Genomic DNA, 27,449 nt, shown 5'->3' with positions numbered 1-27,449 from the left:
CATGGAGCACAGGGTATAGAGTAGGCACTGCTAGGTCATTATACCATTTCCATGAGAGCCTTTTTGTACAGTGGGCCTTGTTTCCTACTTGCTAACTCATGCTTTATTTTTCCTAGGTGCAGGTCTCGCCTTGGTAACCCTGTCTTCTTTTCATGTTTGGTATAAAGTATAATTGAATTGAATATATGTGTATATAGCTGTATTTGGCATGAATACATAGTCTTTTCTCATTATTGTGGTACTGTTCTATAAAGTCATTGCAAACACCTTAATAGTGAATATTGAACTGTTGCTCTTAGGAGAAATACAGGATTAGGTTCCTGTAAGCCTCTGGTCACATCAACTGATCAATACATAACCTAGCTTTTTGTGTTTGTTGTTTAAAAAACCTTACTTCATATATAGTCTTGGTTCATTATCATTGAACTCACAACCAACAGCACTAAAACCCACACCTGAGTAAAGCTTATCTAATATACATGTTTTCTCTGAAAGGCATATCACAGCCTTCTTGTGCTTAGAAACACCAGACAGCACTTTACCACTACACTTGGGAGCCATGTTAAAGAGTGACATCGCCAAATATAAAGGCACCAAAATGTGAAAAATGTACCACAAAGAGGGCACTTGTTTGCAGTGTGAGAACTGAAACAAGAAGTCAGAGCATCATCTTGTTCAATCTCAGCTGGAAATGGGTGCATTAGGAGACTCAAATTTTTCACCACTCTATACATATCCATGAATGACCTGAAAGTGCCCTGAGTATTGATTTAGAAATTACAAATAAATTTTAGCAAGTATATAAGTTTGTATTAATAGATACTGACTCTACCAATTATGAGGATCAGCTATAGTCAATCAAAAGTTACATAGTGATGAAATACCCTATGTTCCACACTGTTCCAGGTACTCCAGAACTCTGGTTTAGTGCCACTCAGTGTGGTCCATGGACCAGAGCCCATCAGCCAAGTGTGTGTTTCCATTCTGCAACAGTACAAGAACAAAAGTTGAGAGTAAGCACTGAGACACGTTTACAGTAATGTGATACTGCTACATCATCCAAGCCCACATTCCTTTCTCTAATACTTCAATTTTATTATAGTCTATAAAAGCTTTCGTGCACGGTAGGTTAAGAATTAAAACAACAAAAAGCAACAACATACTGGCCCTTCACCACAGAGAATTTGAGAAGCCTGCTAGGATACAGACACCTATGGAAGCCTTCAAGGTGTTGAGGTTTATTTGGAGCGAGAAGAGACAATCACACAAAGTTGTTAAACAACAGTGCAAAAACGATACTGAAAAACAGTGTCATAAGGCAGTCGTAAATGACCCAGTGCCACATCAGTGGTTGCGATAATATTTGCCACAGATGTCTACAGGAGGAAGAGGTCCCAGGGTGGCAGTCGTCGAAAAAGTCTTCCCTGAGCAGGTGGATTTGTTTGCCTTTCCCCTGCATCCTGGGCCTCCTGTCAGGGCCTGTCCTGTCCCTTCTCAGCAGCCCGTCGGGTTAATCTCCTGGTGAGCGAGGGCCTGCGAATGAAGCGGGATGGAGTTAGATGTCAGGCTGCAGCGGGCACACACTAAATAGCCCGCTCCATTATCCTTGACAGGGCTTTGATGTTAGCGTAAAACACGTCAGCTTACACGGGACATCATGTCATGTGTCAAATCAGTGTTGGGGCTTGAGCCTGACACTTTAATTAGTGGGGGTGGAGGGAAAGAGTGTATTGTTTTTCTATTTCAAGGCAAAGACCCTAACACCCACCGAGACCTCTTTGATTAGGCCCATGTCTGAATGTAGTCTTCTCTCCTTTTGAAAACACAGCCCAGACCCCCGAGGATAATGGCCTTGGTGTCAACTCATGAAAGAGCCGTGGGCTACGAGGCATAAAACCTCACTAGACTTAGGCCACCCGGAAGAACGTATGTGAGCTAGCTGAGCCCCCAAGTGTCATCTTCAGGAACTTGTTAATTCCTGACTTTTCGGGTTTCTCAAAGTTAAAAAGTGGCTATCCCAATGCCTTGCCGTATCTCTCAGGAGTATTAGTTGCAGAAGTGAGGTGATGCTGTGATGGTGCCTTGGAGCCCGAAATGACTCTAAGGGGATGGGCAGGATAGAGGCTGAGGTGTGGCAGGGCGTAGACACCTCTGCTTTTAAGAGCCTCTGGTCAATGGGAAGCAGTTTACCCCACACCTGGAAACTCCTTGCTTTGCCTGTGCCATCACAAGCAGGCATGGGTTTAGGGATTCAGGGAGGTAGCCCATGCAGAGAAGTATCCAGCTATGACAAGTCTTGTGAACATGGTCCCAAATAATGAGAAACCTGTGCCTTGCTCTCTGCTCCCAGGAGAATGTTGTCCAACTTAATACAGAGTGAAATCTCTGAACGTCAATAAACCACATTCATTTTGACAACTAGAGTCCTGTGTAATTAAGACGTCATTCTGGTGCTTGGTTTATCAGTGTGTGTCGATTCTCATTTACATAAGACTGTTTATTCCCACATCTCTGCACAGAGTCCACCATATATATAAGCAATGAAAGGGCCAAGGGCGGAATTAGTCTATCATGTGGAAATTAAATGCTCTATGTTTAATGTCCTTTGTGCAGAGAGAAGTGAGGTAGATTTTTCACTGCTTTATTTAAAGCTTGAAAAACACCCAATATCATGCCCCTTATTCAACTCAGAAGCAGAATCTGCTGCATAATTGGAAGGTTTCTTCAACTCTCTTTTAGAAAACAATATCCCGAAGCACTTCTCACCTCTCTCTAGTTGGGTGCTAAAAATTGAGGCTGGACTCAGAGATCCCCAGGTACATTAATCTTGTTTTGTTTATTCAGATTGAAGTCTGTTGGGTGTAACTGGATCCTACAAAGGAGAAAAGTGACTTCTGGGGCGACTAGAAATCATCTCTCCTTCCCATCAGAGCTTTTTCCAGGGCAAGGAGCAGGAGGGACCCAATACTTTGGATGCCTCTTTCTTTTCCAGTGATAATGGCTATGAGGCAGAAGGGTTTATTTTTGCAACTCAAATGAGAAAAACCATGGCCAGCAGAAGTCAGGGGAGTAGCAAAAGACCACACATGTGGTCAGCTATATGACCTGGGAAATAACGTAGTCTCTAAAAGTCTTCATTTTCACATCTATGCAATGTGCTCATCTTTAAGAGTAGGGATGGGGAAAGAAATAATAAAAAGGCAGAGAAAACCCTCACATCTATGGCCAATTGATTCTTGATAAGGGTAACAAGTCCACTCAATGGGGAAAGAATAATCTCTTCAACAAATGGTAATGGGGAAACTAGATATCCATATGCAAATGAATGATGGCTTGCCCATACCTCACACCATATACAAAAATGAACTCACGAATGGCTCAAAGGCCTAAATAAAAGAATACTGACTATAAAACTCCTAGAGGAAAATGTAGGGAAGGATCTTCAGAATCTGGTATTAGGAAATGTTTTCTTAGACATTATACCAAAAGCATGAGCAACAAAAGAAAAAAATAGATAAATGGGACCTCATTAAAATTAAAAACATTTGTTGATCAAAGGACTTCATCATGAGAGTAGAAAGACAATATACAGAATGGGAGAAAATATTTGGGAGCCACATATCTAGTAAGGGTGTAATAGCCAAAGTATATTAAGAAATCCTACAACTCAACAAAAAAAAGACAATCCAATTTAAAAATGGCAAAAGACCTGAATAGACATTCCTTTAAAGAAGATATACAAGTGGACAATAAGCACATAAAAAATACTTAACATCATTAGCTATTAGGGAAATGCAAGTCAAAACCATAGGTACTATTTCATATTCACTAGAATGACTACTATTAAAAAAAACAGAAAATAACAAATGTTGGAGGGGGTGTAGAGAAATAGGAACACTCTTTCATTGTTGACAGGAATACATAATGGTAAAGCCACTGTGGTAATCAGATGGCAGTTCCCCTGAAAGTTAAAAATGGAATTACCATATGACCCCAACAATCCCACCTCTAGGTATATACCCAAAATAACTGAAAGCTGGGACTTAAACAGCTATTTGCACACCAAAATTATGGCAGCGTGATTCACAATTGCCAAAAGATAGAAGCAACCCAAGTGTCCATCAGCCAATGAATGGATAAACAAAATGTGGTATATACTTACAATGGAATAGTATTCAACCATTAAAAGGAATGAAGTTCTTATAAATGCTATAATATGGATGAACTTCGAAGACATTGTGTTGAGTGAAGTAAGTCAGACCCAAAAGGGCAAATATTGTATAACCTTGCTTATATTAAATAATTATAATATGCAAATTGAATGGAACACAAGTTACCAGGGGCAGGGATGGAGATAGAGAATGGGGAATTAATGTGTAATGGATAGAGTTTCTGTTTGGGGCAGTGGAAAAGTTTTGGTAATGGATGATGGAGGTGGTAGCAAAACATTTTGAATGTGACACCACTATATTGTATATTTGAATGTGGTTGAAAGGAGATATTTTAGGTTGTATATATGTTACCAGAATAAGAAATTTTAAAAAACAATAGGAGGGAAGCAGACTTGGCCCAGTGGTTAGGGCGTCCATCTACCACATGGGAGTTCCGTGGTTCAAACCACAGGCCTCCTTGACCCGTGTGGAGCTGGCCCATGAGCAGTGCTGATGTGTGCAAGGAGTGCCGTGCCATGCAGGGGTGTCCCCGCGTAGGGGAGCCCCACGCACAAGGAGTGCGCCCCATAAGGAGAACTGCCCAGCGGGAAAGAAAGTGCAGCCTGCCCAGGAATGGCGCCACCCACACGGAAAACTGACACAGCAAGATGACGCAACAAAAAGAAGCACAGATTACTGTGCCGCTGACAACAACAGAAGCAGACAAAGAACACACAGCAAATAGACACAGAGAACAGACAACTGGGACTGGGTGGGGAAGGGGAGAGAAATAAATAAATAGATAGATAGATAAATAAATAAATAAATAAAACCATAGGATTGTACAACCAAACAGTAACCCGTAATATAAACTATGGACTATAATTAGTAGTATAGTCATAATAATATAGTTTCGTCAGTTGTAACAAAGGTTCCACCCTAATGCAAAGTACTTAAAATAAAGAAAACTTTGAGATTAGGGGTATATGAGAACTCTATACTTATTGCATGATTTTTCTGTATACCTGAACTTCTCTAATATATATAAAGTCACAGAGAAAGAAGATTCTGAATTTTATACAACAAAATCCTAGGTTCTAAGTGTTTTAAATAGGAAACCATCATGAAAAAATGGAATGTGGGGTGCTTTTAAGGAGCCTCCCATTCCAGCTCTACCACCTACTAGCTGTATAACCTTAAGCAAGTTACTCTACCTTTCTGAGCCTCAGACACCTCATCTGGGAAATATATAATTATGGTCCCCACTCAGTAGTATTTCTGTGAAAAGTGAACTAATTCATATAAAATACTTAGAAGAGTGACTGACACAAAGTTAGCCCTCAAGTGATGTTTCCTGGTAGAAGTAGTAATATTTCTACTGTCATTTTATTATTATTTACCCAGATGGCTGTCCCCTTTGGAATGAGACCAAAGCAGCAATTGACTCCATTATGGCCATGGTCTCCCCTACTGGTCTGTCCTCAATACCTGCCCAGTGTCTCTAAGATTGGGCAGTCCTAGAAGGCATCCCAAAATCTAGACCAGTGGTTCTCAACCTAAGACCATACAGTCATCATCCCAGAGAGCTATAAACAATACTGGTGTGTGGTTCCCTCCCTCAGAGATTCTGATTAATTGGCTTGGAGTCCAGCTGGACATCAAGGATTTCAAAAGCACCCCACGTGACTCTAATGTTGAGGACCACTGGGCAGTGGAAGACCCTGTTATCTTTGATGTTGAAATAAGACATAAAATATGAATAGTCCACACAATTGTTTCCCAGGTATGCTGTCTACCACTTGTGTTACATGTATCCTATGAGATCCTTTAGATTATTTTTATGTTAATAGCATGCAACTATTTTTTTAATTGAATAATAAAAATCTATTTTTAAAATCAATAGGTCGAAGAAGAAAATGCTTTGATAAAACATGTAATTCAATATCCATGTCTATTAAGCATGTTTAGTAACTTGAGCGTTTAAATTCAGATTGCCTTTATGGTAGCAAAAAGCCATCTGAAACCCATAGCTAATGCCATATATATTTTTTTTAATTTTAATTTTAAATTTTTGTCTTTATTTTTTTAATGTTACATTAAAAAAATATGAGGTCCCCATATACCCCACCCCCACCCCTCACCCCACTCTTCCCATAACAACAATCTCCTCCATCATCATGGGACATTCATTGCACTTGGTGAATATACCTCTGAGCACTGCTGCACCACATGGTCAATGGTCCACATTATAGTTTATACTCTCCCCCAGTCCACCCAGTAGGCAATGGAAGGACATACAATGTCCAGTAACTGTCCCTGCAGTTCCACCCAGGAAAACTCCAAGTCCTGAAAATGCCCCCACATCACAGATCTTCTTCCCACTCCCTATCCTCAGCAGCTACCGTGGCCACTTTCAGCACATCAATGCTACATTTACTTCCATTATCAATCGCAATAGTTCCAGAATAGGCCATGCAACTATTTTAATGTAAATTAGGATAAGCCTTAATAAACATATCAACCCTGTGATTTCACAGGTAGTTATCTTTAGGTTGAAATGTGTAAAGAAAAAAACAGCACAGTGTATATAAATTCCATTTAAATAAAATACCAAGTTGATATTTACATATTTATGGTAAAATAATATATGTGATGGTGGCATATAACTGATTAAAATTTGGGAAACATGATATGAACCAAATATGAGAGGAAAGCTCCAAAATGAAATTGTCCTATGTCAATATATACAATGTAATTATAATTATACTTCAGAGTAAACATCATTCTAAAGACTAAAAATGGTTTTTATTCAGTAATTGTAAAACTTTTAGTATTTAAAAAAATTAAGGTAGATTTATGAAATATGAAACTTCTAGCCAATCAAAGAACACCCAATTATTGATCTAGTAATCTATTTTCAGGATACAATCAGAGAAAAAGATTATGCCATATTTACTCGGACGTATTATTAAAATTCCTTCGTGTGCTTGAGATGGCTATTGATGACTTCCTGCATTTTAATCATGCTTTGCCGTTTAAAAAGCACCTTCACTAACATTACTTAAGTGGGCTTCCTGATAACCACAGAGGTTCGATGATTATCCTCTTGTCACCGAAGGTTAAAATAAGGTCCATAATGGTTAGTCCCGTGGCCTGCTCCACATTCCACAGCTGGGAAGTGTGGGCTGGAACCACGTCATCTAACTCCAAGGCAGGGCTTTTCATTTCTACCACTTTTGCTCTTTTAAGTCTAGTCCATTAAATTATGAAATACCTCAAGGGCACCCTGAATTGTGTAACTGTGGATTTCCTGTCTGATAACTTGCATGGCACTCAAGAACGTGGTGTTACTTCCTGTGCCAGGAATTAAATGGGACAGGTAGGTCGCATATAGAAGAAAAGCACCTTAATAACCTCCTCGCAGGTCTCTTCACTTACTACTCTTGACCAGCTCCAATTTTTCTCTCCAGACTATAGCCAAACTCATCTTGTAAACCTGTTATTCACTCATGACGCTCCTTCCTTCAATCCCTCAATGGCGCCCCATTTCATGTTGAACGTCTCCATCTCATGCCATCCTCTACTTGCCCCCTGTACCGCAGCCAGCCTGGTCTCCACGTAATTCACTGCCTGCTCAGTGCTGTTCCATTTGGTGGAATTCTCTTCCTGCTTCCTCTGCTGATAAAAACTAACTTCTCTGTCCACCTCTGTGGCGTCGGAGCCTTCTCTGACCTCCTGTTGGAATGGAAACCACACCCCCTCATTATTCTTTCCTGCAGCGATAGGCAGCGCAGCAGAGTGGTTAAGAGCAGCGTCTTTTGAACTGGAGTCTCTGATATTTCCCACAGCAAATGGATTTTTCCTTCCTGGGAATTTGAAATTATTTATTTATTGGTGTCATTATGTGTTTCAGTTCTGCCAGAAGGTAAGCTCCATGAGGGCAGAGATAGAATCACCAAAGTTATTTTTCCACCACTATTTTTCTAGACGCTAGCACAGTGCTTGACACATCGTAATTGCGCAACAAACATTTATTGAATTAATGAACAGCATATGCAAAGGCTGAGGGGTTACTTACCCTACCAAAGGGCACGGTGCAGTTTTCACTACCCCCACTAAGAGCAAGCCAAGAAGTAAGGGCTAACCTCAGCACAGGGCTGGCAGCAACCTCAGGGCTGATCTGGGTCATCTGCAACTGTATTATTCTGGCGCTACTGCCTACACCTGATTGGTGCGATGCTGTTTACTCTAGAGAGGAGCTGAGAGCCTTCAGTGGCTTCCAACCTGTTTCTAAAGGAGAGAACATTCTATTTGAACCAGAAGTAGGATACTTAGAACCCTACCTGCCCTACCTTCCCATGACTCCCCCCAGAAGTCCCTCAAGTACCTAGGACTCTGAGGTATAATTTTAAAATGACCTATCTAGTAGATAAGCATAGTACCAGAAATCAAAAATCCAAACTCTCTTCCTAGCCATACTACTTTCTACTTTTGGAACATTAAGTTACCTTTATCGGCCAAGCTTCAGTTTCCTTGCCAATAAAATAAATATGATAATGCTTATCCTATTTAACTCATTGGATTGTTTTGTAGATAAAATAAGAAAAATTAAAATATTTTGTGTAGGTAGAAGTACTTTACTATTTCAGTACAAATTAATACAAACATGATTTCTTCTCCTTAAGGCTTTTAAATTAAGGAAAATGAACTGATTTTCATCATTACAAAGACATTCCTAAGACATAAACATAGTGAAAGAACAAATACAGTATTCGTTGGCACGATGGATTTAGATGGGTGGTCAGAAAGAGGCAAAGTTCTATAATAGATCTTCACCTGCAGATCAGGAGATCTGGGTTTGAAACTACCATGTCACCCAATTATTAGCTGTGCAGATTTAGTGGGTCATTCATGTAACATTGAAAGTCTCAGTAGCACCGTCTGTAAACTGAAGAGATTGGGGGTGGTGGAAAGTGGGGAAATGGCAATGACAGCATTCTAGTTTGGAAGATCAAATTGAACAGATTATGAAAGGCCTTTGGAAATAGTAAAGCAATGCAAGGCATTAGCATTACCCACGCGATTGCACATTCAGCCAAGGTGCAGTCAAGGAGAGGTCAGGGAAGACTGCCCACAATAGCAAGGAAATATCATGAATGACTTGAATAATGGGGGCAGAGGACAGGCTTAGCCAGAGAGGCATGCTTCAGGCAATGGTGCCACCTGGCAGGGAGCTTTTGTCCAAGGGGCTTGCAGGACCCGGCCAAAGTTTGGGCTTGTTTCCCCCTTTTCAGGAGCTGAAGTGGCCCCTAAAAGCCTTGGATTATAAGACAGAGGACAGAATTCCAGTGGGCAGAATGTGCTAAAAGGATCCCAAGTACACTCAGTGATATTTATTTATGATTTGAAGATAGAGATTAACTGGATGAATGGAGCCTCATTGATGGAGAATGTGCAGACACTCATTGCCCCTAAATTACCTTGGGTTCCATTGGAATTGTGTATTCCCACAAGCCTGGAGGCACCCCTCCTTCCCTCCCTGCACAAAGCTAAGGGAAGGTGTCATCGTAACTGAGATGAAAGGCCTTGAAATTTATTTTCCACTTCCCTCCAAGATCGCTTGTTTGCAAAATACAGAAGGAACTATATATATTCCAGGGATTTGGGTTTCTGGAAGGCTCTTCTGTGCCCTCTTTCTTGGCTTGGTTTCTCTACCACACCAACATCTAGATCAATGGTTCTCAAAGTGGAGTGCACATCAGAGTCACCTGGAGACCCTGTTAAGACACAGGTGGCTGGGCCCATCCCAGAGTCCAATTCAGTCGGTCTGAGGAGGGACTGGAACATCTGCCTGTCTAACAAGTTCCCAGGCAGTACTGATGGTGTTAGTCCCAGACCAAACTGGAAACGCTGACCTAGGGAGATGTCCAAGTAGTTTAAAGAACCTGGTCAGAGAAAAGAGTGCACACCTCAAGGTCCTGTGGCTGGGTTTCCTTGGAGAATGAAGTACAAACTTAAAAATTATTTTCTTAGTCAAATACGCATATACCCTCTTGGACTTTGGAAAGTGTATGGATGGCTTATCGGATCAACCCTCTTCCCAGTAGCATTGCTTTGAGGCGTGCGAAGGAGTTTTGGAAGGGAGAAGATCAAGGTGCCCTAATTTAAAACAAACAAAAAACACCACTTTCCTGGTGGTCCCCACCCATTCTTCCCAAGCCTGGTTTGCACACCTTCTCTCCTGTGAATGCCTGTGATTTCTTCACAGCTCTGCAGCCATCTCGGCTCCAGACCCCTGCATTCTCCCAGACACCACCACTCCGTGTCCACTCGTATTCCACACTTCCAGGCTGCCGCTTCTGTTTCCGAAACTTTGCAAAGCACGAGACAGAGGGTCAAAGATTTGGGGTTTTAGCTCTGGCCTTGCCACCAGCTTACCAAGTAACTGTGCAAACACCACTTAAACCTCTGGGCAGGATTTTGTCAGTTAAAGGAGAGGATTGGTCTAGCTGGATTAGTGGTGCTGCCCCTTGGGGGCTAGAGGGGAGGTCATTTAAGAAAATGAAATGTGTGGACCTCTTCCCAGGAAAATGCACATGTGCACATAAGCACATAAACACAAACTGTTGCTCATAATTTTCAGACTAAGAAAAACGCCAACAACAAGCGGTAATAATAGCTCACATTACTCAAAGGCTAACTATGTGCCAGGCACGGTGCAAAACACTTTACACATGTTACTTCACAACAACGCCCAGTTTATAGATGCAGAAACAATGCAGACACAGGGGAAGGAATTCGTCTCAGTCACCCAGTGAGATCTGACGCCAAGCTGCGCTGTCCTGAAGGTGTGACTCGGGCCCCTGGATATGTGTGGTTCTGATTTAAGAATGGCCCCTGCTCTAGGTGACATTTCAAGCTCCTCGGAACTCTGAACACCATGATTCACAGATTGTTTCCTCCCCCCAGGTCCTGAGAACCAAACGATGGGGTGGTCCCAAAATTTAGAAATTTCAATGAGATTTGAGGATCAGACTCAGATAATCAAACCACTCTTAGAGCTGCTCTTCTGTCCTTTGTGTGTCTTAAAAATGAACTCTTTTTTTAAAATCGTGGTTTCTCACCCGAGGCAGCCTGCTTTCAAGGCAAGAGCAAAGTAGCCCATCTCGGCTTCTCCAGGTCAGTAATGTGACGAGATAAAGGGCAGTTCCTTAATGAAAACCACTCTGCCTCCTGCCAGGAAAGGAGTTTTCTTAGTGCATTTCAGGTCTTCTAACACCTCTTCCCAGATCAATGGCTTTTTATAAATGCACCAGGAGATCTTTGAACCACTAATGCTTCAGGGGCTGTTTAGGTTTGGAGTCAAACTGTTTAATATAACTCTCCTCCGAGTCTGGCTCTATTGAAAGGTCTCAGGAAACAAGGCGGGATAATGTATAAAAAGCAAAACCGCCCTGTCGGGGCTGAGGGGCGTCCCCCTGCCTCGGCCTCCTGTTTATACAAGCAAATTGGACCAGGCTGATTATGTTCAGGAGCGGTGGGGAGAGGAATGAAATGACGTGTGGGCTGTGGTGGAGAGCGGAGTGAAAAGGGATCAGATTAAAATCAGAACCTCTGCACTGGAGCCGAGCAAATCTTTTGCTTGGGGGGGGGAAAGGGGAGAGAGCATTGATTGGTTTCATCACAGATTAAGTCATCAGCAGATTAAGCATTCAATAAAAGCTGTATTGTGCCTGGGAGTGAGGGGCAGATTTCCATGCATTCCTGGCAAAATGAGTGCCATTTAACTTAAATAACTTGTTTAAGCTAGAGGAAGGGTCTTTTCAGAAGATAGAGGACTGGGAATGTGCAGGAGATGTTAGGCCAAAGGAAGGTCTTTCTTCGATGGACAACATATGCCCACATATGCTTTGATGGGCTCTTCCCGGTGAGAGTGGTAAGGAAAGTTGGCGTCTCCTGAATGTACCCTGTGCCGGGCATGGGGTTAAGTTGCTTTACCTCCTGTAACTCTCAACAGCAGCCCGTGGGGTAGATGCTCTCTTTCAGATAGGAAACTGGCCCTCAGGACAGAAACATCTGGGCCAAGGTCACTTCAGTCTGGGCCAGGAGTCTCAATGGTCTCTGACTTTTAACTGCCATCCTATTGCTAACTACCATGTAATCATGGGCCACCATTATCTAAGGTTTAGCTCATTTATTCTAAAGATCTGTGACTTTGTGGTTATTTCATGTGGCTGCACACACCATCCCCTAACTTAAACTTCAGGCTCCTTGAGGACAAGGCACCATGTAGCCTTTTAATTTTAACGTTGCCTCCCACTACAACAGTGAGCTAATCCCTGCTCTTTATTCTTGGAAAAAAAAAAAAAATCACGGTAAAAGTAGCTTTAGACTTTAAAAAAAAACTATTATTATAATATTAATACAAACTCATTGTGTAAAATATTGTTATAGGCTCTAAAATTATATAAAGATAAAATGAAACTGTCAGAGGTAACGAATCATTAACATTTTGATATATAGCCTCCTACTCTTTTCCTTGTGTTTATATATACATAAAGATATACCTTAAATGGGATTGTACTCTGCATGTTGTTTACTAGCCAGATATTTTTGTTAGCAATCTATCTTGGACATCTTTCTTTGTCACTAACTCCAGATCTTCAGCATTTTGTATATCATCATCTTGCACAGTGTTGCGTTGTGTTTGTGTCATAGTTCACTCAGTCAGTCCCCAGGTGATGGAGATGGGAGGTCCCTAACATGTGCTTGTCTTTGCAAAGATCCCCAGCACATTTTCCTGCACTTACAACTTGGTGCATGTGTCTTTCAAATCTCTGTTCTTTAGTCAACTTCTTGATAACTTCACACCCACAGCAGTTGCTTAGATGCAGTTCTCCTAGGAATGGTAAAATATAAACTTCAGTCTATTTCAGGATGCCTTGGAGATTTACACAGTTCAGTTTTTAACATAAAAATCTTACTCTGACATTTCCTTTAAAACAGAAGGAAGACACAGGTGCCTATTTCTGTCTCAGTCCATTAGGATATCCTAGTCTCCTTTTCTATTGAGTACTTTCTATCCATACCATGGCATCATTTCCGTAAGTGCCTGTCTATGATATTGCTGTGGACAGCCAATAGGCCTGGGGTCAAAAGTTAATGAATGCCAGGAAGAGCTAGGGGAGAGGAGGCAAGCTGGTGATTTGGGATTTGGGGGAATGATCCATTCTCCTTTTATGCTCATGGGTTCAAGGGCAACCTGGGGAAAGAAGCACAGGTGGCTATAGCTGTGCTAGGACCGAGGCAAGTATAAAAGCTGAAGCCAGGGGAGAGTTGGGGATGGTAGTGGCATTTAATACAAAGCACAAGCCCCAGAACCCTATTTATTATTTCCCATCAGTCAAATGAAGGCAATTTTTAGATTTAGAATTTTTTTTTGATGAGCTGTCACCATGGTGATGGAATTGGAAATTCTGTCTCTGACAACATTGCTGTTAAACCATTTGTTTAATTATTTGCATACCATGACTCTAGGAGGCCCCTGGAGCTGTGTGCTTCCCTCTCTGTCAAGGGGAGAGTTGATCTCAGCCATCTCTTTGCTCACAACGCAGAGGTCCAAATTTCCTATATGCCTAATTCCTATCAGGTGTGGAATGAGACTTCCGGATTCCCCAGTGTATCCCACAAAAGGAACTCAGAAGAGAACAAGACCAAAGAAAAGAAAAAAGAGCGAAGAATTTACCATCTGTTCCAGGGAAATGGTTGTGAGCCTCTCTACATCTTCTCTGGACCCAACTAATTTGTTCTCTTGCACATCACATCTACGAAACCCACCACTGGGCAGAGATGTTGGAGACATTCAGTAAGTATGACCTTCCAGAATGAGCGAGAACTCAGGAGTCCAGGTTCCTATGTCCATTGTGTGGCCACAGTAATTTCTGAATGTGCCCCTTCCCTGCTTGAGTGGTAGCTTCTTTAATTAAGATTCCGGATGGACTCAAGATAATTTTTAAAAGATCATTTCTCATGAATCTGGCTAATTCCAGAATCGTATCCAGAGAAGTCCTTTTTAAACAGCCTTCTCTGATTTTAGTCTAGCTTGGCAAATGAGAATGGGTTGCTTTCTGAAACTTCTAGCACTTTTCCCTGGCTCACACTTCCATTCAGACCTGTTCTCTAAAGAAGTTCCGGTCCCAGTAATGAAAAAACAGTGACCTGATGAGAAGGAATTTAATTTTGCTAATTGCTTTCTGATTTGTTGGGATTTGGAAGTCTCTGGAGAATCCAGGAGTCCTGGTTGTTCTCTCATCTTATAGCCCTGTGAGGATTCCATATGCATAGATAGGAATTGCTTGAAGCTGAACCTGTGTCTTGGGTTTGTGTTTTTCCTTTCTTTTTGCCTTTTCTTTATTTGGTCTCTTTTTTGCCCTGTCACTGCTATTCTTCTTTCAAGACAAGCAGAGGGTTGGTTTATTCTGGGTTTCTATCCGTTTGCTTCTGGAGAATGTGGTGCGTGTGGCAGCTTGGGCGAGGCACGGAGCCAAGCCTGTTTGTGTCACGCTCCGTTCCCACCGAAAAACACTGCTGCTCGCCTACCCGTCCAAATCGGATAGCACGTGTGTTCTCCCAATCCTCTTCTGTTGCTCTGGAAACTGAGGAAGCAGCACAATCTGGAGTAGAATCATGGCCTCATCAACCTAGAAAGTCTCAGAACCATTCTAGCAACCCGTGGCAGAAAACGGGCCTCTGCCTCCTCTGCCCAGTAAGGGTTTGGGGACTGATAGCTTTCTCTCCCCAGTGGGAAAGTTTGCATCCTCAGCTGGAATATTTGCAGCTGCCTACAGCTCGTGTTGGGGGCAGTGTAGCTTATTGGATGAGGACTTGGACTCTGGAATCCCAGACCCCCTGCTTTCTAGATAAGGCACATGGAAAGCTCTCAATAAAGAGCTTCAAAAACCCCTTCAGAGGTCCCTCCACATCCTTCTGGGATGGACTGGCCAGCTGGGGTTCTCCCCGTTGCTCAGTCCTGAAGCTGCGTCCCCATGCACTACCCTGCTCGCTGGCTTCGGCTCCTGGCTCAGAGACTGACCAGCTGGATGCCTGAGCATGTTTATAACCTTCCTGAGCCATCCTATTCATCATTCATAACAGGAGAATAGGTATGCCTACCTCGCAGCTGTTTTTTGAGAATGAAGAAAATAGCACACAAGGGTTCTGGCTCAGGATGCAGCACTTAGGACACCCCCAGCGTGACCTATTGGCAGAATCAGATTCTCCTGCGGAACTGGGGTGCAAGTGTTTCCTCTGAGGTAGGAGAACACTCCTTTCCCTTTGCTGTGCTTAATCCTTCCTCTCCTTCTGAAGATGCATCTGATCGTAGGCTACCTGCATACCTCTGTTTTAAGGGATGGAAAAGTAACAGAAAAGCCTCCCTGTTCTAACCCATACAACGTCGCTCCCACACTCCCACAGTCATCCAAGCATCATCCACCTGTGCTAGCAACTTGGGGTAGGATCTTCGTGGGGGAAATAATTTGGAGGGAGGTAGAGTCTAAGGGTTTAGAGCAAAAAGGTGGCAGTGTGAGGATTATAGAAGGAATAGTGAGGGTCGCTGGCAATGGGAAGAAAAGGGAACAAAGGGTAGAAAAATGAGAGGAATGAGGAAGAGGAGAGAGAGAGGAATATTTTTAAAATAACAACCTTGAAGAACACAACCCATTTTTCCAAAGAATAAACTAGTTCGCCTTAACAGGGAGCTCGCCGCCCTGCCCCAGCGTGCAGACCGCATGGAGAAAATCACTCCTAAGCCCTGGTGCTCAGGATCTTCTTCAGTGTTTTGCTTTCTCACATTTATCTGCATCTGGACATCTGTACAATTCCCCACCAAAAATGGGCATCTAAAGTGATACAAACATGACTGATATGACACTAAATAACTTGATTAAGAAATTATTCAGGAACGCACTGAAAGCTTGCTTGCATTTCCTTAGGCACCTCCGTGTACACAGTGAACATAATTTTAGAATGAGCATCATTAGAAGTGCAAGCAATTCTGGTGATTACACCAGAATGATGTCGCACGTTGTGCTTGATAACCGTTCACGTTTTGCTCATTTCCTTGTGGAACAAAGCTGGACTTAACTGGGCTGGGGCATGTTCTTTTTTGGTGCACTTAGGTGTTTTAGCTCAGAGTGTGTGCTGGATGGTTTACTCCCTTTGGGTCTTGTCCCTTAGGGGGGACGTCAGGTACCGGAGACTTTCGCCACCTCTACACACCCAGAGTTTCATCTAAAACAATGAGGGGCCTGAAACCACATCCTGCATTTGCCTGTTTCCTCCAATCCCATTATACCCAACAGGATTGCTTTTAGCTGCAAGAATCAGAGAACTCTGACTCAGATAACATTTGAAACTTTTCATTGTTTTTATCGGCAAGATTATTTTTGAGGAAGACAAATATATGGAACTATGTAGCAGGTATAACTTTCAGCCTGCAAATCTAAGTATGCAAAAGAAAGGTGACTTCAGTTTTTTTATAGCAATTTCTCATTCCTGTGCACCTTCCACTGCGTAGCAAAATCAGCCTCAGGCACTTCGAGGTGCCCCTTCCCCTTTCCCAGAGCCGTGTCTAGGTTCCAGAGGATTTAAATGGTGCCCACATAAAGGAGGAGATGGCGGGCATCTCATTCATGGAGCTTGTCTGCTCACTTTGGCATCTCACCCAACCCGCTGCTTCCCCGCAGTTCTTGAGGAAATCAGACTGTCTCTTTCCTTGCTCTTCCGGGGCTCTGGGAAATTTGTGAAGGCTATCTTTGAGGCAAGGCTGCTAATTACCATCTTGAGTGCATGACACCAGGTCAGAGCCAAGGGAATTCTGAGTGGCCTTGGCCCCCTCACTTGGCACCATCTGAGAGTGGGGTTGATGTCTCCTTCGACATCAGCTTCTGTCATTCTCCTTCCCTACCCTCCTACCCACATCCAGTCCTGGCACTTGGTAGAGGGTGGTTAAGGAAAGATTCTCTCATCAGGCACCCATCTGTATTTAAGTTTCCTTCAATGTCCCTTTAATTTTTTCCCCAGCCAGAAGAATCTCTGGAGGAGGGGATAACATTCTGACTAATCAAATATGCTCTGAGAATGTTTAGGATCTAGATCAGCACTGTCTAATAGAATTTTGGCAATGGTGGAGATGTCCTTTATCTATTCTTTCCATTATGGTAGTCCAAGCCACATGTGGCTAGTGTGACTGATGAATTTTAATTTTAATTGACTTAAATGTAAATAGCCAAAGGAGGCTAGTGGTTACCATATTGGACAGTGCAAGTGAAATTTAAGAACCATGAATGAATGTCTCTGTTCCCTCTGTTTGCTGGGGCAAACCATATCTCAAGCAAAAGGTAGAAGGCATCCTGACTGTGCAGGTACACGGGAGGATACATGTGTCAGAGGGGCCAGTGGGAAACACCTCAGTTACTATTTCAAAGTACTATCCCACCATAACTAGTCATTACGTGCTAGTGGGCAACCCAGAACCTGCCTACTGCACATCCACTAAACATGGCGGAAGACACTGAGCCACCTCAGAGGGATCACAGGGCTCCTTAGAGCTCCATTTGGGAACCACTGAACTAGTTCTATCTAAAATCCAGTTTGGGGGAAGTGGACTTGGCCCAGTGGTTAGGGCATCCGTCTACCACATGGGAGGTCCGCGGTTCAAACCCCAGGCCTCCTTGACCTGTGTGGAGCTGGCCCATGCTCAGTGCTGATGCATGCAAGGAATGCCGTACCACGCAGGGGTGTCCCCCGTGTAGGGGAACCCCATGTGCAAGGAGTGCGCCCTGTGGGGAGAGCTGCCCAGCGCGAAAGAAAGTGCAGCCTGCCCAGGAATGGTGCTGCACACATGGAGAGCTGACACAACAAGATGAGCAACAAAAAGAAACACAGATTCCCGTGCCACTGACAACAACAGAAGCGGACAAAGAAGACAACGCAGCAAATAGACATAGAGAACAGACAACCGGGGCGGGGGGGAGGTGGGAAGGGGAGAGAAATAAATAAATCTTTAAAAAAATAAAATAAAATCCAGTTTGGTTCTGACATTCTAGGGTACAGACTTCCATAGATGAGGAAGTCACGGCTCCAAAGGGGCAGTGACTTGCCTCAAGGTTCACAGCTTAATTTTGGCAGGAAAGAACTGCAAAGGTTTCTGCCACACCTTATCCAGACCACGTTCCCTTTGTACTTTGTAGTCTTCTATGCGATTCTAACTCTGATCCTAGACTGCCCCATCTCTCTTAGAAATAATTCTCTCTTGGAGAAAGGGCATCTCTCCTCCTGTAGGCACTGTGTGTAGTAGTCAACGTTGAGGAGAGTAATCTCATTGTGTTGGCATTGTAGGGTATGAGTAAAGACCTCAGGCAAAAATAGTTTCCACAACTAGCTCCTCTCTCTGCTCCTCCTCCATCTTTCTCTTTCCCCTTTACTCAGGTAGCACCCCCTGTACCTCATCTGTGCTTTTTGAGATGAAAAGCCTTCTGAAAGAGGAAAAGACCTTACTCTAACTTCCAGCCAAAGGGAGGGGCTCCATGTTTACATTAATTTGAGCAGCTGTAACAAATGAATTTAAAATAATGTAAAATAACTCAAACTAATTGAGGTTTAGTTCTCGTAGGAAGTCCAAAATGGCTTTCCCCACCATGGGCAGTGACTTGCCTCCAGGTGTTAAGAGGCTCAAGCTCCTCCATGAGGCTCTGCCACCTTCATCTGAAGGCTCTCTAGGTTCCTCTGCAGCACGGAGGATGAGCTCTGGGAAGTGGTACAGGCAAAGCCTGGAAGTGTCCGACATCATTTCCTCTTACATCTCATTGGCTAGAACTCAGTCATGACCATGCCTCACTGCAAGAGAGACTGGGAAATGCAGTCTAGGCATGTACCCAGGAAGACATGGAAATGGGTTTGTTGGACAGCTAGCCAGTCTCTACCCACCCTTCTAGATCATGGTCCAGCAAACCTTTTCTATAGAAGGCCAGATGGTAACTATTTTAGGTTTGAAAGGCCATGTATTCGTTGTCTCAACTATTCAGCTCTGCTGTTGTAGTGCAAAGGCAGCCATAGACAATGCATAAACAAATGGGTGTGACTGTGGTCCCATAAAACTGTGTTTCTAAAAACAGGCAGCAGGTGGGATTTGGCCTGTGGGCTATAGATTGCCAACCTCTGTTCTAGACTAAGGAAAAGACTTATTCCCAAGCAAAGAACAGAACAAGAATATTTCAGACTATTTGAAAAGAAGTGAAAAAAATGCAAGTGTATCTCCTCTGCTGAAGGCAGGAAAAGAAAATGGATTAAGAGGATATGAAAGAAGTGAGAAGACTGATTTAATTAATCCTTTAGATTAAAAGAGAAATTCTTTCAGCTATACTTAGAAGGAAAGATATGAAAATTATGAAAAGGAGGTTTATTAAAATGCAGATTTCTAGGCTCCACCCTCAGTAGCTTTAGGATGAGGCCTAGGAATCTGCATTTTCAACATGCTCCCGAGCTAGATTAGCAGGTAATAGAGGGGGTAGGTGATGACAATTTGATAAATATTGCTACGCTATTCCTTTTGACTCTTGTGTTTGTGACCAGTAATGAGCTTTCCGGAGTACATAGGACATAAGATGCGTTGTATGCACAAGTCCAGTAATCTCATCTAATCTAATAGTAAGCCTAAGTTTTCTTTTTCCGTCAAGGATGGCTAATAGAGTGCATGGGCGCAGGAACGATCTTGCTAATTTACACACACACGCATATAAAAGTGGACGGATTTGGAATTCTTATTAGTAGTGAATTGCATATGGCACCGCCCACAACTGGATGTGAAACAAAGGGCAGAGAGTCAAAGCTTCTAACCAGGCTGCGACCCAGCTACTAGCTTTGCTTCTTTTAGCATTCCATCACTGGCTTCCCTCCTCTGAAATATGTTGCCCCCCAGATCTGAGAAAGGAAAGGGTTTGCTCGGATGAGAGCGCTTCACACTCATGAGGAAGGAGCTGCCACGGCTGGAAGGTCCAGATTCCTAACGCCATGGCACTTCCCTCCCCCCACCCCCCATGCTGTAGTTAAAAGGTCTCCCGGTGCAGGCTGGGAAGCAGCCCTGCCACCCACCTTCCCTTCCTGCCGCCTGCCCGGCAACCCAGAGTGGGAGGAGGTCGCCTGGCCTGGGTGAGTTAAGTAGTGGCAGTGCCCGTCGGGGTGCCAGTGAGCACCCCAGCAGAGAGAGGCAGGGCTGCTTTCCAAGTAACCTTGAGAAAGGCTCCACAGGAAGACCCAGGGAAGGGAGTCCCATATGCCAGCCCATGTGTTCATGTTCCAAAGATGTAGTGGAAACAGAAGGAAAAAGAAACCTGCCTTTAAGCCCCCTGCTTTCCCCTAGAACTAGCCAATCGCCCACTGGCAGAATTGGTGGGGATGTTTTCAATTCCCTTAGCAAGAAGACTGCAAAGCAGTGAAGAGTGAAGAGCAAATCAATAAGTGTTTGAGCAGTTCACCACCCAGCCTCAGCGATAAGAGGGGGGAAACATTCCTCTTAGATTGCCTTTTCTGGTAGAGGGCGGGAGTCCCGTGCACAGGTCTCAGTTCCGGGCATGGAAATGTGCCTTGAACTGAACAGACCTGCGAGTTTCTCTAGTCCCCATACCCCTGTGATGAGATCTGGAAGCCTCCTTTCAGCTGTCTGTCTGTGAAAATGTATGGCCAGAGCCAAATGCTCTTCTTCAACTCCACGGCTTGGCACTGCCCTGGGCTCAGGGTGGTGCTCTGGCAGCAGAGCAAACCCATCTCCCAGAAAAGGCAGCTTTTATTTTTATTTTCCTGCCCTTTCCAGAAGTCCTCGGATGAGTTTGGTAAATTGCATACATTCAGAAAATTCAAGCTCAAAGGGACTTGCACAAACATTGCTTCACTCCCTTTATGCAGACATGGGACTTCACAGCAAACTTTAGTGGACTCAAGAACCACCTTGGGAGCTTGGTGAAAGTGTGGGTTATAGGGCACCATGCTCCACCCCCGCCCCCGCCCAGGATTTTGATTCATTAGTCTGGAATGGGGCCTGAGAACTTGCATTTCGGTAAGCTCCTGAGGTGATTCTGGGGCAGCAGGCATAAGTGAGGCAGATAGCACTGGGACAAGTGGGATAAATCGGAGGCATTATAGAACTCTGGTGTGTACAAAGGGAAAGTGTTGTTTTGTTTTGTTTGGAATTGTTTCTTGAAGATTTATGAGTAGAATCATAACCTCGTTCAGCAGTGGAGTCTTAGCAGTCTTATGAGCCCTACGTTAAAAAGGGCTTTCTTTTGTCCTGCTGGAATTTTCCTCCCGCTTAAACCCATTTTCCTTTCTTTGATCCTCAGTGGCTCCTGTTTACCTCTCTGGATCCTCCTCATAAAAGCAAACAAACCAAATAAAACTTCTCCAGTGCTGAAGAGAGAGCACACTGGGGCGTTCCTTAGACTTTTTTGTTGTTGTTGACAGGCACAATTCCCTTAGGACCTTCCTCATAGGGCTGATGATCTGTCAAGTATTTTGCTGCCCTTCCCAGTCCCTGCTGCCGCCAGCACACACCTGTGAGGTCATCCATTCTACAGGTAATTTGGCCCCGCTGTTATGTGCAGGCTCGTGGGAGGCCTTCGGCTGACTTTGAGGAGCTGGCTGCAGATGGCTTGCAATTTGGCCTGCCATTCCCACCTTGCTGCGAGCAGGGGCTGGCATGAGTGTTGTCAGTGTCCCCCACGGTGCCAAGGTGGTTGCTTTCCTTTCCTTAAAAGGCTTACTTTGGTGAGTGTCTCCAGCATTTCCAGGTTCGTGCCTCTCCTGCCCGTTCTGGGCCATTGCTCCTCTTGGCTTGTTCCTCAACGTGTCTGTGTCAGGGACCTCCAGTGTCCACTGTGACCTGGGTAATTAGGGAAGGAGCAGAAGGGGAATGTTCCAGAAGAGTCCAGAATGAGGGCTGTTGCGGGGTGGGAGGGAGGGAGATGTCTGGAATCACAGATGATGCATGAAGCAGCCTGATCTACCTACCTCCACATAAAGACCGCAGGTGTACCTACTTCTAATTAGCCTGACCTTTCCAGGGCAAAATTATTTGAACTGCAGATCCACAGTGACTTTTAAAGGAAGATTGCAGGTCAAGTCACGCAGAAAGTGCTAAGTTTATTCAAACATTTAAAGAAGTTGCCATCAAGAAAATTTCAGTGCATTGGTGATCATTTCAATGTCAAAAATGGTGCTTAGAGACAAAGAGAGCTGGGTTCAAATCCTGACTCTACCCCATGCTGGCTGTGCAACCTTGGACAAGTTGCTTATGCTCTCTTGGCACGTGCAGCCTTGTTTAGACAAATGTTACTAAATTAATAGATAACGTTTATGGAGTGCTCACTATGCTTCAACACTGAATTAGGTATTTTCCGTCATTTTTTTAATTGAAAAATCACACGAATGTGAAGTATTCTCTTTTTTTGGAGGGGTGGGATGGGAGGTGAGGTATTCTATACCATTATTTGTCCCATTTCACAGATAAAAAAACTGAGGTGCTGAGAGCAGCAGAGTCTGTGTGACTCTTAATATGCTCTTAACACTATGCTAAAATCAATCTTCTGTTTTGTTGTGAGGATTCAGTGAGGTGGGTATCTGAGGAATTTAGTACAGTTCACAGCATAGTGTTGAGTAAATGGTCATTACAATTATTATATATGTTTTCGTTATGGTTCTATCCCAAACAGAATGATTTCTCAATTCATAGGCAGAGCTGATGAACCTAATGAAGAATGATGGTATTAATTACTGAGTTCACTAAACTTGCAGAGTATGCTACCTCTCCTAGAAAGCTTTCTGGATCCATAAAATCCACTCTCCCAATTATCAGGGTGATTCCTTAATTGCTAACCATTTCACCCGTTTGCTATGGCTTAATATCTGCAGCAGAAATGTTGTATTTCTGTGTACACACGAGTTTCTCTATTAGACCAAAATTGGTTGAGTGCTTATATTTATTGCTCTGTATCCCCAGATACAGACTGGCTGGTTTTTCTTATTCATAGCTCAACAGGAGACTTGGGGATTTGTCTTACAGCCCAAGACTAGATTGTTGAATTATAATCGTGGGATATCTGCTACTCCAAACCTTGCGAAAACATTTCCTGATTTGCTGAGTTCCCTGCTGTACTGCTGGGGTCACTGGCCTTTATGAGGCAAAGAAAGGAGATTTGCAAAGAGAGAGGAAGGAAGGGAAGCAGAGATGAAACAGGAAGAGCAAGGGAGAGGAAAGAAAGGGGGTAGGGAGAAATGCATGCTTTTCATAAAATTTTAGCATTTTTAACCTGGAATATCTTGAGAGTTATCTATTCCAATGTCTTAATTTTATCGATAAGATTAGAAAGTTCCAGAGAGTAATCCTACAGGTTACACTGCCACCACCATGGATGGCTTCTGGAGACACGGCAGAGGCTTTGCCCCTGCCTGTCCATGCAGGAGAGCACTCACGCAGACTCTGGTTTTAGGATCCCCATTCTGACTGGCTCCTGGAACTCAGGATTCCAGCGTCCCTGCAGAGGTGCCACATACCTCCAGGAGGTCTCCTGCTGGATCAGGGGCACAGGAAAGCATGCTCTGCCCCTGCCCTTGCAGGTTTAGGCATGAGTGCCACCACCGTGGCGGGCCAAAGGCCACCATGACAAGGGGCATGCCAGCGCTACTCTTGTTTTGTCCTTTCAGCAGATGCAAAAGAGCCACACTGGGCCAAATATATCCGCTTGTAGAGAGTGTTGGTTTGTTTTTCGTCTGGTTGGTTGGGCTGTAATTTGTTTTTGTCTGGACGTATAGTCCTCTTCAATGCCCAGCCTTTGTTTTCTGCTTTCCTGAAAGAATTTTGTTCTCTGACCTCCAAAGTCATTCCAATCTTCTGTGCTTGCTTTTTTTTTTTCTTTTAACATCTTTATTGAGATGTAATTCACATACCATAAAATTTACCCATTAAAGTGTACAACTCAGTGGTTTGTAGTTTATTCACAGATATGTGCTGACGATGTTTCTCAAACCTTCTGCAAATACGGCTACTCTTATCTTCTCTGCTCTGCCACACTGCCCTCCCCGCCGCCTGTCTACAGAGCGTGGTTTCCCAGCTCTGAGGGGCAAAGGAAAGTATACTGCCCATGTGAGGGAAACTGTTGACATTAGTCTTAACCTTTTTAAAAAATCTGTCTTAGACTTCAAGCAAAGGAAAGCCCCAATACATAGCTATTTCTAGTCTTTCTTCTCTCCCCATCTTACCATCCTCTCTCCCCTACCTACACTTCAGGTTTCTTGGTGCTCATCAAATGTATACTGACTTTTCACTCCGTGCACCTTGGTTCTGGCCAATTTTGGTTTAGAAAATTCACTAGATATAGCTGTTAGATAGAGAGAGCGAGAGAATGAATATATATAATAGCAAGTGATACCACCAGATAAAATGGGCTTCTTGAATTGCTCAGTCCTGGCCTATCTTCTCATAAAGAATATGGTTAGCCCATGTATGTGGCGTCAGACTTCCTCCCTCCCTACCTCAGGTGTAATCCAAGCCCCAAAAGCAGGTGGTCTCCGTTTTCATGTGGCATTTTATGAATCTTTCACTTTTGTCCTTCATTGACTCAGTGAAAAACTATTACATGCAGGGAACCAAATATTGATGTGGCTCAAATGACTTAGCGCCTACTTCCCACATGGGCAGTCCCAGAGTCAGTTTCCAGTGCCTCCTCAAACACCCCAAAAAAATCAAACAACAAACAAGTGAAAAAACCAACTCAGGGGAGCCTAAGTGACTCAGTGGTTGAGTGCCAGCTTCCCCGATACGAGATCCTCGGATTCAATCCCTGGCCCTGATAACGGGAAAAAAAAAAAAAGAAACCACTGCATGCAGGGGCTATAGCAGTGAACAAAACAGGCAGAGTCTCTGTTCTCGTGGAGCTGATGATCTAGAGGCTGTCAAGCCAAAGCAAGTCAGCAAAGATAGAAGTGAGATGCATTATGATAAACGGCATGAGAAAATTGAAAAGGAAGATGTGCAACTTTTTATTTGGAGGTCCAGGAAGGACTCCAAGGAGCCAGCATTTGGGCAGAACCCTGAAGGAATGGAAGGAGCCAGGCTTGCTCAACAAGTATTTGTCTGCTGAGGAACGGCCTCTGGCCCTGGCTGCCCTGGCCACCTATTTAGCGGGGTTTAATTCCATATAAGTCTTCACCTAAGAAGGGGCTTAAGAGGGAGAGGTCAAGCAGCTGCTGAAAGTGAAGTAACCCAATCTTTGGGACAAGTTGGCCTTTAATAAGCATCCAGGTAGCCCTTTGAAAAATGAAACCTGTGGTCGGGTCTCCTAGAATAGAGGGCTCGTGTTTCAGTTTTAATTACGAAACAAAAAAGATGTCCCTGCCTGTATCTTGGTTTGCTAAATTTCAGTTTCCCCCAGTAGAAGCCTTCCTTTATAGCCAGGCAGCCCTTAGGTGCTTACCTGGTGCAGATATAGGCTGCTCTGAGTTAATGCTGAGCTTGGCCCTTGAGTTGGAAAGGACCCATGAAATGGTAGGATGGAGTTGGAGACCTCAGAGGTGGCATACGAATGAGTGATGAAAAGCAGGTGGGAGGCAGGGACAGGCTGAAGGGGTTGCTACAGTGTAGCCGGTGGGCTTGGTGCTCCAATTATGACATCACAGAGGTATGGGACAGCTTTCCTGTCCAGGAGCACGAAGATTTCTTTTCCTCTCCTTTGTTGCCGTGCATCTGGTAAAACTTTGGTTAAACTCCACGATAGAGGAGTAAAATGTGAATATAGGCCGTGTCAAGGAAAAGAGTCCCTTTTAATAGCTGCCATTTTTTTCATGCTTGCTATGAGCTAGTCGATGGGTTAAGCATTTGGTATGCATTATTTTACTTAATCCTCCCACCATTTCATGCAGTAAATATAGTAGTACTATTCCCATTTTATAGATGCAGAAGTGAGACTCAGGGAGATTCAGTAGCTTATCAATGTCATCAAGTGAGTAGGCAATGACCAGGTTTCCACCAGATCTGACTTAAGAGTCTGTGTTCTCTTGGTAGCATGTATTCCAAAAATATTAGGAATAATGCACCAATGAAGCCATCTGAACTGGCCGTTTTGGGGAAGGATGTTCTGTTACGAATTCAAATTCTTTAAGTAATTATGGGCCCATTCAGGAAAAAAAAAAGCCTTTGTTCCTAACCACAATACTTACTGCCTCTTTGTGCAGACACTGGCCCTATGAATTGAAAGAGGAATTGAAAGAGGTGACATACATTCCTAAAGGTGTTTTCTGAACTGATTTCTCAAGATATGTGAAATGGGCATCTTTCCAAAATTAGCTTAGTTGTTAGATGTTTATGGATGAATAAGTGGTTATGGGGGGGATGGGGGGTAGAAGTGGTAAGAGTAAGAGACATGGGTGGAGAATGATTCCTAAGGCTGGAACCTTTCTTTATTAGACTCTAGTAAATTTTAATGAGGCCCTTAATGAAATCCCAGTGCTTAACAGAACCTCTGCATTTACAAGTTACTGGCCAGGGGCGGAGGGAAGGAATATGGAATCTTGGCCCTGCGCTTAGTCCAGCTGACCTTTTATCATTCCAGATGAGCCAAACTTGTAAGACTGTGCATTGCACTCTAAAGAGGACACTCCTGCCTAATTAAAGCAACTGAGAATCTTGATATTAACTCAGGTTGATCCTATCTGCTTAGGTAGGGTATCCTTCTGGGGGCCAGCCCTAAGTGGATGGCTGCCAATCAGTGAGATCCTTGAAAGAAATACTCAAACACAGTTATTACAGTTCAGCAGGGCTTCATATCATTTTGCTTTGGAAACATAACATTTGGATCACCTCTTGGTGATCATTAAAATCCTCATCTATTTTCACAGTCTAGGAGGGACCCTCTCCCATACCCCCAAAATTGTCTTCCACTACCAACAAAGAATTACTATTGTTTGTATTAACTAATCAGTGAATGAAAAAATAATATTTAAACATTTAAGTAAGGAATAAAGAATGAAGAATGACGGATATGATCAACATGGTGACATAAGACATCCCCTGAAAAAAAAGTCCCCAGAGATTTGGTGAATATAAGGACAAATTCCACTTGCTTAGAACTCTGGAGGATGTTAGAGTCTGAAGAAGGACTCCACAAAGGCTGAATCAAATAAAGAGAAAAATATCAGATAGGAAACTTCCATCTCAGAATGGCTGGTTCTCTTCCCCTCCCATTCACTGGT

The 27,449-nt window shown here is 43.5% G+C and overlaps 1 protein-coding gene and 1 long non-coding RNA gene across 6 annotated transcripts in view; one reads left to right on the top strand and one right to left on the bottom strand.

Moving 5' to 3' along the window:
- Positions 1-27,449, top strand: part of SLIT3 (slit guidance ligand 3) — a 640,577-nt gene that overhangs the window by 254,581 nt on the left and 358,547 nt on the right.
- LOC139437303 (uncharacterized) lies at positions 1,223-25,846 on the bottom strand. 5 transcript variants are annotated; one of them, XR_011647045.1, is made up of 5 exons: positions 25,676-25,846; positions 12,719-13,050; positions 10,385-10,522; positions 2,767-2,872; positions 1,223-1,533 (listed from the first exon to the last, which is right to left on the bottom strand). It is a non-coding gene; the product is annotated as an uncharacterized lncRNA (long non-coding RNA). The 5 variants fall into 5 exon arrangements; XR_011647046.1 differs by having other exon boundaries at positions 12,962-13,050; XR_011647047.1 differs by lacking the exon at positions 10,385-10,522.

The sequence above is a fragment of the Dasypus novemcinctus genome, chromosome 2, assembly GCF_030445035.2.
Source record: "Dasypus novemcinctus isolate mDasNov1 chromosome 2, mDasNov1.1.hap2, whole genome shotgun sequence".
In the NCBI taxonomy this organism is placed as follows: domain Eukaryota; kingdom Metazoa; phylum Chordata; class Mammalia; order Cingulata; family Dasypodidae; genus Dasypus; species Dasypus novemcinctus.
This window is presented reverse-complemented; position numbering and strand designations above follow the sequence as displayed.